This window comes from Chamaea fasciata, unplaced genomic scaffold (assembly GCF_029207755.1).
Source record: "Chamaea fasciata isolate MVZ Bird 193981 ecotype frontalis unplaced genomic scaffold, bChaFas1.0.hap1 SCAF_8, whole genome shotgun sequence".
NCBI classification, from domain to species: domain Eukaryota; kingdom Metazoa; phylum Chordata; class Aves; order Passeriformes; family Sylviidae; genus Chamaea; species Chamaea fasciata.
The window spans coordinates 28941008-28954947 of record NW_027094093.1 but is presented as its reverse complement, the minus strand read 5'-3'; the positions used below and the strand labels follow the sequence as shown (position 1 = coordinate 28954947).

The following is a 13940-nucleotide window of genomic DNA, read 5'->3' as shown; positions in this document are numbered from 1 at the left end:
TTTATTCATGAAAGCCATAATTCTCTACTAGAATATCAACAAACACATTCTAAAAGACCAGAGTTCAAAATGAAGACAAGAGATGACAGAATTCCATGGATAAATTCAACAGTGAGGTAGAATCCATCAATAATATGGTCTTTATTGTTTCAATCTCCCCTGACATCAGACTATACAGGTGTTTTGTTTCATGGCCTGGAGATTATCCCCTCCTGCCTCTCTCTTCAATCCCTCTCCCTCAGACTCTCCCCCGCCTATACTATCAATCCTGTATTTGGTATTTTTCACCTGCAAATGATTTTTCCCCAGAGTTAAAATAGTTTGTCACTGCCTGTCCAACAGACTGCTGAGTGACAGCTGCCAAGGGAACTATTCCTTTTGTTTATGACTAAATAATACCTGCCCTAAATTTGTACACTCAGTTAAGTGGGAAATGTACCCTGATCCCTGGGATCTCAAGATTTGTCTTTGTTTACCAGTGTTCTGGGGTGTTTGTCTACAGCTCTTTAGTGCTATGCCTGCCCCTATTCTGTCTGTATGACAAGGCTAAAATAAAAACAAAGTAATTCTGACAAACCTGTGAGTTACTTTCTTGATCACTAAATTGAAAATACAGCCATCCCCTCTTCATCCTCCCTCCTGAAAAATGGAATGAAGTAAGAAAACATCAATTCAAAATAAGCCTGAAACTAATCTGTTCTCAAATTTATCATTTATAATTTCTCTGAAGCCTTTCCTCTGCATTAGCTTAGGGCCAATGAAGAGTGGTCCACCTCAAGGGAGCTGTTTTTGACCTGGGGCTTTCTGATCCTTTTCTGGGACTCAGAAACCAAAGGGACAGTCCCCTCTTACTGGGCATTTCTGAGTTATTTCAGGGTTGACAGGCAATGCTAACGTGGGAGCAGTAGTGAGTGAGCCTTTCCCTGGGCTCTGCTGAGTTATTTCAGGCCACATAGTCACTGTCGCACTGTGTTGGGTTCCTTTTGTACTTTCTGGGGCTAGAAGACAGCATTGCCACCATCATGGGGATGAGTTACTCTCATCTGCTTCCCATTCTATTTTCTAGGAGTCATGGGGTAGGGAGAGGGAAGAATAAGAGCAGAATTAAGAACATACATGACAGGCTGTATAACTGCATGTTCAGTATTTTTACAGTTTTAGGTATCCTGTCGTCTTCTTCCCTAAGACTCATTATGTCCCTGTTGCCATGAGGATTACAGTAACTTTCCCCAAAACTCAGATCAATGTGGATTTTTCTGCCAAAAATAGTACCAGATTTAAAATCTAATTTCCAAATCTCTTACCTGTTTTTGTATATTTTTCCATCAGAATCGCTATCAAAACTTATTGGCATTAGAGTTCTCTGAGCTTCTGACTGCTGCTACTAAGGCTTCTCTAAATGCTCGGCCTGTGCAAACAGATTATAACAGAAAATGGTTGCTTGTGCAGAAAGGGAGAAAACTTCAAAAATCCTCTCCTGACCAAACACTGCTTTTTGGAATAAAATCTGTAAAATCATTTCTGCATTGTAACCCATCTTTATCCAGGTCCTTTTTGTCTCCAAGACGATTTAAGGATGTCAACTTTCCTGCAGTGCTCAGTTTGTTCATTCGCTGTTACAGAAATATTTTCTTTTGTATATGAGAAGTAATCCCTATTTAATCCAAGAAGGAATGGATATTCTTGGCATATCATCCATATCAGACCAGTGTCAGAATCCAGCTTTTACTTAACTTGCTTCTGTGGTCCTTGGACACATCTTTGTCTAGGTTTACATTTCACTTCATGCTGCCATTTTTGGCTCTGCTATTCTGCTGCAGCAGGGATCCCATGAAGAGACATATCTACTCTGATCACTGAGGAAATTTTACCTGGAGTGAATAGCCTATCTTAACAGAAAACTCAATTTTATTTTTCTAAATGAAATTCAGCTCACAGATAACTCAGAAAAGTTAGCAGCAAGGATGGTGAGTGTCAAACTGTTCAGTTCACATCTGAATTGTAGTACAAGATGATCCTTAATGTGTTAGTAGGTCACAGCAGTTATCTAGCCACTTATCGTGTTTTCTAATCAACTTCTGTGCATTCTTTGCTTTTTTGACGGTCTATTACCTTGTTTTTGTGAAAGGAAATTATTGTAGGAAGCCTTTTAAAGGTCCTTTGCCCAACAAAGGGTTACTGTTCCGAGTCCAGTTAAATACAAGGGTGGGATTTTTTCCAGTAGTTTCAGCATGATTTGCATTAGGCCCTGGATAATTATCTAAGCTAATTGTGGCATAACTTTCCTTCTAAGTCATCAGTCTCAGATTCATTTATGGTTGTCTTTTTCTTCCTTATTATTAAGCAGGATAAATTCTGTCTAGCACTGGGCAACCTCAGTATTACTCCTGTGTTTTGTATGGAAAACAGTGAAGGAACTTAGTTGTTTGTAGGAGACTTATTGCACTGTGTCAAAAAAAGTCCCATATTTCATATGAATGGGATGCATATGGAAATGCAATGGTGTTTTAAAAAATCAAATTCATCAGTCTTCTGCTTAATTTAAGTGAGAAATTACCATATTCAGATCACTTCAGATCTCTGGACTTAAGTAAGTGATCTGAAGGCTGAGCAGATTGGGGTAGAACCTTAGGTACTCTGGGGAGAAACTGAGTTAATCAAGGTGAAGCTAATTTTGGCCTTGTAAAGGACTAAGTAGACAGGGCTGAACCCTGACAGCCAAGGTTCCAGGTTCTTCCCTCTGCCAGCAGTTTCTCAAAGCTGACACCCAGGTAGAGATGAGCTAGAGACTGAGCAGTGCTCCCTGCAAAAAAGAGCCTAACAAATGTCTTCACCACAAGAATTATTTCTAACTGAACCTCCCAGGAAGCAGGGCACACTGAGTAAATGCTGGATCAATTGGCCTAATGCATGTAAGCCTGAGAGGTGAGAAACGTGGTTCAGTGTTACTCAAACACTCAATTATAGATATTTCTGAAATAGTACCATTTCCTACTAAATGTAGGTTTATTATTTTCTTACGCATTGTTTTCTACACACAGGAAAATCAAAATTCGGGAGGTTTTGGGGTTGATGCACATTTATTTTTAAGGTTTTTAAACAACATGTACATGACTGATTTGTTCCCGTTATTGTGTGTGCAAGCTATTGTGTTTGGTGTTCACATTTTCACATTTCATATAACAATTTTCTTACTCTTCTATGATATGAAAATAAGTATACAAGCCATTTTTTAAAATACACCAGGCATCCTACTTAAAAAACAAACAAACAAACCAACCAGCTCTTAACAGGGATATCCAGGGTACATTCAGGTCACTTGAAATATATGGTGATTATATACTGATGGGGACTGCAGATACTCCGGTTTCTTTATGAATTTATTAATCAGGCTATGAATAAATAATGAAGTTATTTATTATGAATTTATTAATCACTTTTATCAGGGTGGTTGAATATTTTCATCAGGTATTTTATGAATAGGAAACCGAGGTGAGGAACAGTTAATTGACTCTGGATGTACATGTGCAGTGAGTTGGTGTTACTGTTTTGCTGAGGCTGTGACAGTCGGAGCACAAAAGCAAGACAGATGGAGGGAGTTACTGGTATAGTGGGAAGGTAAGGCCAGCTCCCAGGGATGGTGACAGTTCTTCAGGTCTGCCTCATTCGTGAGATAAGCCTTCTGATATGTGGTTGTCTCTCAGTTAACTAATCACTGACAAGGAGTTACAGGTCAGGTCCACCTGTAGAAAACAAATGTGTCCAAAGGATATTTAATTACCTAGCATTCACACCAATACCTGAGTGTGCTACACGTGAGTATGGACCACAGGCAGAGTGGGAATAGGTGTGATTTCTGTTGTGCCAAACCACATCAATTCTGCACATGGAAAACTTCTCTTATTTTGCAAACAGACTCTGCATGTCCGAGGGGTAGGGATTGCCTGGTTCAGCTTTCTCTAAGTACGGTATCAAGCTAGAGCGCTTGCTGTGGCTCCTAGGAGAATGTTCTCTGTCTTGCAGTTCTGCAGTAAATGACAAACAAAATACCTGACCCACTGCATGCTCCTTGAGATTTCTCCAGCCTCCCTGCACCATGCAGCAGCATCACTGGTGGTTTCTAAGATGGAACACATGAGGTATGGACAGTGAGAGCAGCAGGACAGGCTGAAAGCCACAGTGTTTCTGTGGGCTCTAATGCTCTGCAGCCACACATTTTGCTGATGGTTTTTTTTTTTTTTGCACACTGCTGGTTTTTTGTTTGTTTGTTTCTTTTTAAATACAGGCCTAATACTCTTTGTAAGCAAACACTATTCAGCAGACAGTGCTGCTCCTGCTTATTGGCTCTTGACCTCATTTCTCTTTCCCTGCCAGCAGTTCATTTGCCTGGACTCACATCTGTTCCCCTTTCTCCCCCAGCACTTTCTGTTCATGCTTTTTTTTTTTTTCCCCAATGCAGCCTCCCCAGCATAAGTGTCTGTGTTGGGAAGCCTGTAACCCTTCCAAGCTGATTACTGTAGTCATTCACTGATCACTGGACGAGCAGATTAGAGCCACCTGAAAGCCTGTCACAGTCCATACTGTAACCAGTTTATCTGAGCTGCAGAGGGAGATGCTTTCTGAAAAACCAGTTTGTTTTGTTCCTGTCAGTCTTCCATCTGGTGTGAGTGGGACCATAAAATACAACCAGGTGGAAGAAAACCTTTCAGGTAGGAATCTTCTCCTTCAGTTATGAGAGATGCTCTCTTCAGGTCGTGGGTTGTTTTTCTTTCTGTCTCAGATTGACCCTTCTCAGACATTAATCGTTTAAAGAAGGTTATCACTGCAATAAGCAGCCTCTCTTTGAAGACTTAATTGAGAGGCCACAGCTCTGTTTCTCTGAGATCCATATTTCTGCTGAAGGTAAGCAAAGAACAGTGTCTTACTTGCCAACACTGATGAGATGTTTGTGACAGCTTTTCAAAGTCACTGCTTATTTGAAAGCATTTTGCTTTGTATCAAACATAGCATAAACGACTGTAGATGACTTTACAAAATATGCCAGTCTAGTCCTATTAAATATCCAAAAGGCATTCCAGGCCAGTAGCTGGGTGGGACCACTTGTCAGTTTAAGAACTGGTTTCAGAGCACTAAGTGAAAGGGAGAGGGATTTTGTTACTGTATTGAAAAGTCAGAGGTAAACTGTCATGAGAATCAAAAAAACTCTGTTCCAAACCTTTCAATAGTGCCCCAAAGGTCCCAGTCCAGCACTCTGTATGGTTCAATAGCTATAACTGTTCTAAGTTTAGGGTTGGTTTTTTTGGTTTTTTTTAATTGCCTTCTTGCCTTTTTCTTTTAAATTGCCTTCAAGACCAAATGTGGAACAGAATGCCAGCTAGAAACCAAAACTGAAGGGCAAAAGCAAAACACGTGTGAAAGCTCTTAATGATAGAAAATGCGCCATCAATATAAAAAAATGCACTCTAAAGACAGTTTCTTATTATAAATAATTTCCAGAAAAAGGGGAACTAGATTTGGATGAAAATGAGGGATGAGTGCTTTCAGAATAAGAAAAATTTAAATGTCAGAAATTGCATTAACATTTCTTATAAATGAAATTAAAAGGTGAGATGCTGATAGAAAAAAAAATTAAAGACAAGAAAGAAAAGAAAAAAAACTTACCCTTAAATCAACTGTGACACATGATCAAATACTGTGAGCATTAAATTATTATGTACCAGAATGACAGAAAACAGATGATTATTATAAGAGTAGGGAACAGTCCTACATTGGTCAAAGGGCAAACTGTCCTAGCTTGGATTGCCAAATTCTATAGTGTTCTAAGATTCAGCTGAAAAGTGGAAGTCATCAAAATACACATAAAACCTGTTCACTGAATATCTGCCTTTGTAATTTTGAAAGCAGAGGCATGATGTTACCCCAAAGAATATTTTCAAGAGCAGCTGAAGTGGATTAGCGGATAGGAAGTTAAACAGTCAGCCATCAAATTACCTCACAGGATTAGATCAAATTTTAAAACTTTCCAGAAGTTGCCTAAGGGAAGCATCCATCATTCCTTTGCAGCAGAGGAACAGAACAGAGGGTAGGAGCCTTGTATAGCTGTGTGCTACTGGAAGTCTTCTCTGCAGCTTCATTTTAATGAAGGCTTGACTGTTGGGCCACATACACAGACTCTGTCTTTTTTTTTTTTCTTCAGAGTAGTGTCTTGGTTCAAAATATTTTTAATATAAATTAATCAAGCAGAGAAAACTGACCACAAGCAATGCCATACTAGAGCTAGCTTATCTTTTATGGACTTAAATTGGTCTTGCTTTAGAATACTTCTCTGACACCAACTTATACCCAGAAATACAATATTGTTGTATTTTTCCTCCTTTTTTCCACTTTATATTAGTCTAACTTCAAATTTGATTTCTTAGCTCTCAGTCTGAGTCTTATTTGTCTTTGAGGCATTCCCTAACAGCATTCTTAGTACAGTATCCTTTTGATTGCTCACCCAAGAGAGAAGCTGAACTGTTTTAATATTACCACAGGATAACCAATTTTGTTGCCAGTGTGGATTTTCCAGAGAAGGGAAAGACTGAAGGGACTGTAACTCTTTAGATCAGTGGCATCTTCTGGGACACATGTGCTTCATATGGTTGCCTGCTCTTATTGTGCTTCCACTGAATTTCAACTCATGCACAGCCCAGTTTTTTCTCTAATGGAACTGGTACATCTATACATTACGACTCTCTGCAAATAAATTAAAATCTACCTGGGCAATCACACAAAAATTGAAACTATACATGTAGAGGTGAAATCATGCCTCAGCAGAATGCATATTTTCACTGTGGAGCTGACCTGGCTTGATCTAGCACGTCTGAAGCACCTTTCCTGCAGTTCTCCATGTCAGGCTGGTATCTAATGCTGGGGAATTGGTTAGCAGTGGGCCAGCTGAGCTGCTCTATAAATGTATTTCGTAGGTGTACAGGCTCTCGGGCCTTCCATGGAGTTGCTGTCTGTGACAGTGACAAAAGAGCAATCACTTGATGTGAATAACTTGCAAACAGGGTAAGTCATTAATAAGGCAGACAGTTCTGAAGGCAAAAGCAAACACCACTTGGCTGCAGAAGCTTCTAGTGAGACTGTCAGGGAGGAATTCAGTCTGCTGACTGCAAAGTGATCTGCTATGAACCCAGACATCTATTTTGTATCTGACCCCTGCACCTTCATGGAGCTTTCTCCTGAGGAGGGGAAACAGAGAGGGAGGTAGGGAGGTGCAGCTCTCTTCTCTCGGAAATCCGATAGGACTCACAATAGGACTCATGGGATGGTTGAAAACCGTGCCAGGAGAAGTTCTGGCTGGACATTAGGAATCATCTGTTGAGAGGGTGGTCAAACACAGGAACATGCTCCCTAAGGAGGTGATCAATGCCCCAGGGCTGTCAGTGTTTAAGGGGTATTTGTACAATGTCCCAAACAATAGGCTTTAACTTTTGGTCTGCTCAGAACTGGTCAGGCAGCTGGACTAGATAATCCTTGTAGACCCCATTCAGCTGAGATAGTCTGTTCTAGTCTGACTGTTCACCCACATCATGATTCTTATCGGTGCAGCCGTTAGATGTGGGGTTTCTGCAGTGCCATCTCGGTCACACAGAACCATAGAAAATGCTGAGTTGGAAGGGACCCACCAGGATCATTGAGCCCAGCTCCTGGCCCTGCACAGGACACCCCAAGAATCCCACCATGAGCCTGAGAGCCTTGTCCAAGTGGCTCTTTAACTCAGACAGGCTTGGTATTGTGACCACCTCCCTGGGGAGCCTGTTCCAGTGTCCGCTGGAACAACTCTGTTTGCAGAACAAACTGAGTTGGCAAAAGAGGTTAAATTGCTGACCTGGTGGTATCCCATCCCATACAGAGGAGAGACCCTGGAAAGAAGGAGCACACATGGAGCTGCAGGGTAGGGCTGGAAGCCTAGCCCAGAATAAAGTAAAGATTTCCAGACAAGATAAGTAGTACTTGGTCTCCTTTGCATGTTCCCAACTCCCCTGACTGGTACAGGCTTAGGGCATTGTCAGTTTTAAGTTAACAATTTTTCCGTGTAATGCCAGGGCAGCATACAGACTATAACTTGTCTCAGCTCTTAAATCTTACCTTTCATTAAAAAAAAAAAAAAAAAAAAAAAAAAAAAAAAAAAAAAAAGATTATGACTGCAAAAAAAAAAAGATGGGAGGTAAATGTGTAAATAACACTGCTAGGTCATTGAACACCTAGTTCTCATGAACTAAGTTTGCAAAATGGCATGCTAACCTGAGATCTTTAATAAAGCAGAAATGTTTCTAGATGTCTCAGTGACATGAAGGTCTGATACTTTTTATGCCATCATAAATCAAGTTTTGAATTTTTGAAAAACTTGCAGAAACAGTTGTGCATCAGGCCTGAGGAGGAAAATTTCTGATTTTGGATTTCTGCCTTTACAGAAAGACAAATGTGTGTCTTCATATCAGTTTTCTGCCTTATAAAATCTCTTAACTTTACAATCAATAGCATTGTTAGCTTAAGATCTGGTAATGACTGGATTTGTTTACACCAAGAACATTTGAGGATGTAAAACTCTTTTCAAGCCTGAGATCTGGGTGTGAACCTGAGTCTTACTTTGAGAGGTTTTAGTGGAATCTGGTGCTTTTCTCTCTGAGCCTGCTCGCACAGAGCTTTTTGAGTTAAGCATTCTCCTCAGCTGAGTTATTAGCCTGTGAGCCAGAATGATATTTAAACACCATAAATGGTAAATGTTGCCGAGGCAGCCCTTCCGCACGGCTCGGAGCAGGCATTAGTTGGCAGTCAGCCTCCTAATGCTGGCAAACAGATTCCTCGAGTATAATTAAACCTCTTGTAAGACTAAACATCGCAAGTTTTTGCAGTGTTCTGAACATAAGGCAGCAAACTCTCTATTCTTTGTGTGTCCTTGACTTGTGACCAGTTGTAACCCTGGCCTTGGCCGCTGAGCTGCTGCACTGGAGCTGTGTGTAAATGCAGTGCTGTGGCTGACCCAGCTTGAGCTGGGGACTGGAAAGGCCAATCTCCAGAAGTTCCTTCCAAACTCAATTGTTGTGTGATTCTGTGCAGTGCTCAACTTGCTGAAGTCCTGATATTTCAACAGGAGACATCAGCATTCTGCAGCTCACGTAAAAATGCCTTTGGTACATCTGGGTAGACAAATGAACAAGAAAATTTCCTAGACTAGATGATGTCCATAAATTGTTAACTGGTATGACTACAGGCCAGGTAAAACCCAGGTCTAGTCTTTGGAAACCTTCTTAAAGTTTGCATCCTCCTATGGATATTCTTCTTCAGTTTCAGCAGCAAATCTGGGAATGGCACTGGGCAATTATTGATTCTTTTTTCCTTCTCTCCAAGGATAGATTTAGCTATGTCTTTTGCCTTAGAATATAAATAGTTGGTTGCATAATTGCAGTTAAACTGGTACAGGTGTGTTGTGCAATTGACTTGTACTAGGTTAACTGTTCGGTGCGGCAAGAATTTTCCCCTTTTCTACTAGATATGTTCCGTCAACTCAATAACTCACGACTGCTTATCAATATAAATATGTTTAAAAATATGCTCGAGCCCTAAGTCCTGATCCAGGTCAAGATTTTACAAAATTCAAGTTTATTTTGGCTTAGACTCACAGCTAACGTTATGACTCCTCTTGCAGTAACTTCCAGTCTGTAGATATGCAGAGGTTAAATTTATGTAAGGACCGCTTAAAATTTGGATTGAGAAAATTCAAATAAAAGGAAAGCATTTTTTATCACCTTAAATTTCTAATTATACAGGTTACTAAATAATCTAAATTTTGATATAGTCACTGTAGATAGATTATCTTACTATTGATTACACAAATACTGGGACACAGAGTAAGAGATTAATAGAAATAGTTTTACATCAAAGGACTTTATCTTTTCCCATTGCCATCTGAATATGCTGAGAATCTGTATTTTTCCTAAGAAATTGAAGGAGTTTAAATTCTCCTTAATCTCTATGGATTTAATGCAGTAAGTGGCTTTTTAAAACATAGATTTTTGTGCTTATTATAGTGTCTTTCTAATAAAAAATGAACCCTCAGGGGTAACGGAATGTGGTGGGAAAAGTCTATATTCCCTTCGCTTTGTAGAAAATATATGTGGGTATAGAAAGTACCATTTACATGCCTTGTTTACTATTTCTGGTCTCCCAGGCTGTGTTTCCCACTGAGTTGTGCATCTTATTACTTACTGTTTCCCAACATTCTTGAATATTAAAGCCTGAGTAGAGGCAAAAACCAGGAAACTTGAAAGTGCAATCCTTGTGGTGGACTTTTATATCTATTACCCTGTGTAACACCTTATCAAAAACCTGTTGAAATGACAGAGAGACCATTGTCCACCAGAAAGGCTCCAGCTGGGCTTACACATTGTGCCAGACTACGGCTCTGTGCAAAAACTGCTCGCCTTTCAGAAAATCATAGCTCTCTTCCACGTTATCTTACACGATTTGGCCTGCATGAAACCAACAGCTGTGGTTGTAAAATCATGGCAGCTTTTGTAAGCTACAATAAAGTAAACTAGACTCAAGGTCTGGAAAGAAGTCGCTGAAGTGTACCCGTGTTTTATCAAGCCCATCTATGGGAGCAGTAGGTAGGGCACCCTGATGTCCCCCAGGGCCTGCCTCGCCATGACAGGGGTGGAGGGGAATTGAGTGCACTAGCAGAAGCTGATTGAGGAAGGGAAAGGGACAGAGAAAATTAACTGACAGAAAAATTTAGCAACTGTGTGTTGACTCTCATACTCTTTGTTTTCATTCTTAGAGATGAACCTACTCCTATGTGAGAGCAATAAGAATTAAGAGTGATGAGGGAGCTATTAAATGGCTATAGGCGATTAGAGAGCATTAACATAATAGACAGAGATCAGATCTCTTTTTTCACATCCAGTTGAATAAGCTTGAGGATGCATAGATGCATAATGAGGTCATGCCCATATGCTAATGTCAAACAAAATTTTCCTTAGGTTCCAGATTTCCTTTCTGGTGCCAGATGCGCTGTATTTTTATTGTCCGTAGTTTTGGCAGCAGAAACACCCCGCAGTGTTACGAAAGAGGATGTTTCAGCCAGACCTACAGTGATTTGCAGTATCTCAGCTGGGAACTTTACCTCTGCCTTCTTCCTTCCCTTCTGTCCTTTTGCTTTGTGCTCTGAAGCCAGAGCTCCCAGTGAGCATATGGATTTTGAACCCCAGCAGAGTTTGGGGTCAAAGTGACTTTGGAGGAATGAGGGAAAGCAAGCCCTAATCCTGGCCAGGACCTTCTGTGTGGTTTGCTTATTTGTGTCCTGTTTTCATATCTGCTTCACTACTATTCCCCACCTATTTTCCTAGTGCAGGTCATGGATTTTGTTCCTTATGTATGAAACCAGCAAGCACCTAGCAGTGGCCAGAGAGTGGGAACTAATATGGTTGTTGCACATTTTGAAGCCACCCTTTTGCAAACAGATTCTGGTTTTTTGTGCATGGTTTTCCTTTAAATATTTTACTATTAAAATAAAGCCAGGTGTTTTCAAAAGGAAGTAAAATCACACAGTATCTTTTTGACATAAATAGGAACAGGAGTTATTTGCTTAATTTCAAATGATTAGCATCCCATCTTTTCACTCCTAAATCAATTTTATTGCTGTTTTTCCAAACAAGACCTATAAGGCTAAAATTGAAGGAGCCCTTAGGTATATTATATGTAGAGTGCTGCTATTTCATCGTAAAACTGTGAAATGTTAAAGCACTTATTAGACAAACACTGAGTCACTGCATAGTGCTATCATAAATAAACAACTAAAAGCATTTACAAGCTTCAGAAGAATTTAAAAATAGTTAACATTCAGCCTTTGTAATTTGGCCTCCGCATGATTTTATCTGTCCCTTCTGAGAAAATGCAGTGATTTTAGACTAAATAACAGAATTAAAATGGACTGTGTTGTCCTGTGTAAAACATCTGTGAGAAACTAAAGTTGTCAGTAGGTCGTTTTAATTTTTTCTAAGTCAAGAAGTCCATAACATCAAATTTTAAGTAAAGGAAAAAAAAATTACATGACATGAGGCCCTGTGGTTTCTTAATGAAATAGCATTTATGGGTTAGAACTAGTCTTTTTAATTGTTGCTGCTACATTAAGAAATATTTGATGATTTTTGTGATATTCTGATTAAATTATTGGTACAAAATGCTACTGATAACCATACACTTCTAAACAACAGTAGCATAAGATTAGGGATCCCCTTAAAAATATAAAATATATTTTTTTACAGGTGGGGGCAAAGCTTGTGTTTTGAAGAAAGACTGTTCAAGTTGCCATGAAGTCAGACTTATTAGCCATATATTTGCTGTGTCCTCGATGACACACATTCGTGTGAGAACACTGGTTGCTTTAGCTATGATGACTTCTAAATTTTGAGCTCTTATGTGCAACAGATTTTTCTATCTCTTGGTAAAGAAATGTCTTCACTTCCCCTGTGCTCCAAAGAACAGCAGCAATACACAGGGAGATGTTTTTACTCCCGCTTTACAACAGGAATTGAGAAATCAGGTTCTTCAGGGACTAAAGGACTGAACTTCAAGGACTAAATCAAAGTGTATGTGCATTTTATATGGTACATTTACAAGCATAGGAATGTTTTCAGAAAGCTGCTTTTCTTTTCTCTCCCAGGACTAAGCCTTGAGTTTTCAGTATTTCGGATTTAATGATCCATCTTAATGTTCTTCTGCATGATTACATTCATTCCCTCCAATGTAATAGTCCTTTAGTTTCTCCAGTAACTTTTCTTGTACTCAAGCTCTATTCTTTAAAGTTTTTTACGCCTTGCATTCCACAGACTTCTATTTTTTTTTTTTTTTTTTTTTTTTTTTTTTTTTTTTTTTTGATACTTGCCATCCTGTTTCTGTTTAAGCACAGGACTGGTCTTCATCCAGGAGGTCAGCATAAACCTATGCAGTGCTTAAATTTAGTGTAAGCACTATTATTTTTTAAGATTTGTGCAGTGGTGAGGCAGGTTCTGGCCCCCCTCATTTCAATTTGACAGCTTCCCTTGCAAAGAGTGAGCAGTGATCAGTAGCAGTGGCAAGTTGGTTTTCATCCTTTCAGTCCCACAGTTTGCTCTTTTTGGAGCAGATGCCTGCCCCCCCACTAAATCTTGATGTCCCTCATACCAGTGGGTCTCCTCACTACCATAGGATTCATCTGTCTGAGATAACTTGAAAAATTGAGGCCTGAATGTTTGGGGGTTTGTGATTCATATATGCAATTACTGTGAATTACTTGCTTGCTTGCATGTAATGTTTCCACAGCCCTGTGCAAGGTGGTTTTATTCCAGTACATGAATCTTTTATGTCTGCAGCACAGGTTTTGGAGGAGTTGGCGTTGCAGAAAAATTCCTTATGGGAAATGATTCTTCTCTGCTTCTTCTGTAGTTGCTCACACATTTCTTTTTAATAAGCTGAGGCTGTTATACTGTATTGCCGTCCTTGATTATAAAAATCCGTTTATTTAGACTACATGAAGAAGGCCTGTGTGTCCCACAGAGCAAAGGGCCAGTTGTGAGGGATATGGAGCGCTGCTCAGACTTGATGCTGTTTGTACCAGGGCTTTTTTGAGAGAATTGCTGCTAGAACCACTATGAGCAAATTTGTTTCCTGGTCACTGTTAAACTTTGTGGGAGTTGGTTCCGCTTTTTTTGTTGCCTGTCCTTCTCTGAAGACTTGAACTTTCCTGATCAGACACAAGATTTGTTGGTCTAGAGCCACACCTCTGTCTTTGTTTTTCTTTCTCTGCTTTCCTCTTCTTGTATATCTGCCTTCTAGATTTTCAGTGTTATCAGTTATTTCAGTAAAAAAGGATAAGAACATTTTTTTAATCCTTTTCATTCTTTTTTTCCCCT

The 13940-nt window shown here is 39.7% G+C and overlaps 1 protein-coding gene across 2 annotated transcripts in view; it reads left to right on the top strand.

Moving 5' to 3' along the window:
* Nucleotides 1-13940, top strand: part of MYLK (myosin light chain kinase) — a 197323-nt gene that overhangs the window by 98546 nt on the left and 84837 nt on the right. The window contains exon 1 of one of the 2 annotated variants that reach the window (XM_066190274.1): nucleotides 4637-4709. The exons of the other annotated variant lie outside the window; for it this stretch is intronic. The gene's annotated coding sequence lies outside the window, so the exon portion shown is untranslated. Of the gene's footprint in view, nucleotides 1-4636; nucleotides 4710-13940 lie in introns of those variants that run through there. 2 annotated transcript variants of the gene reach the window in all.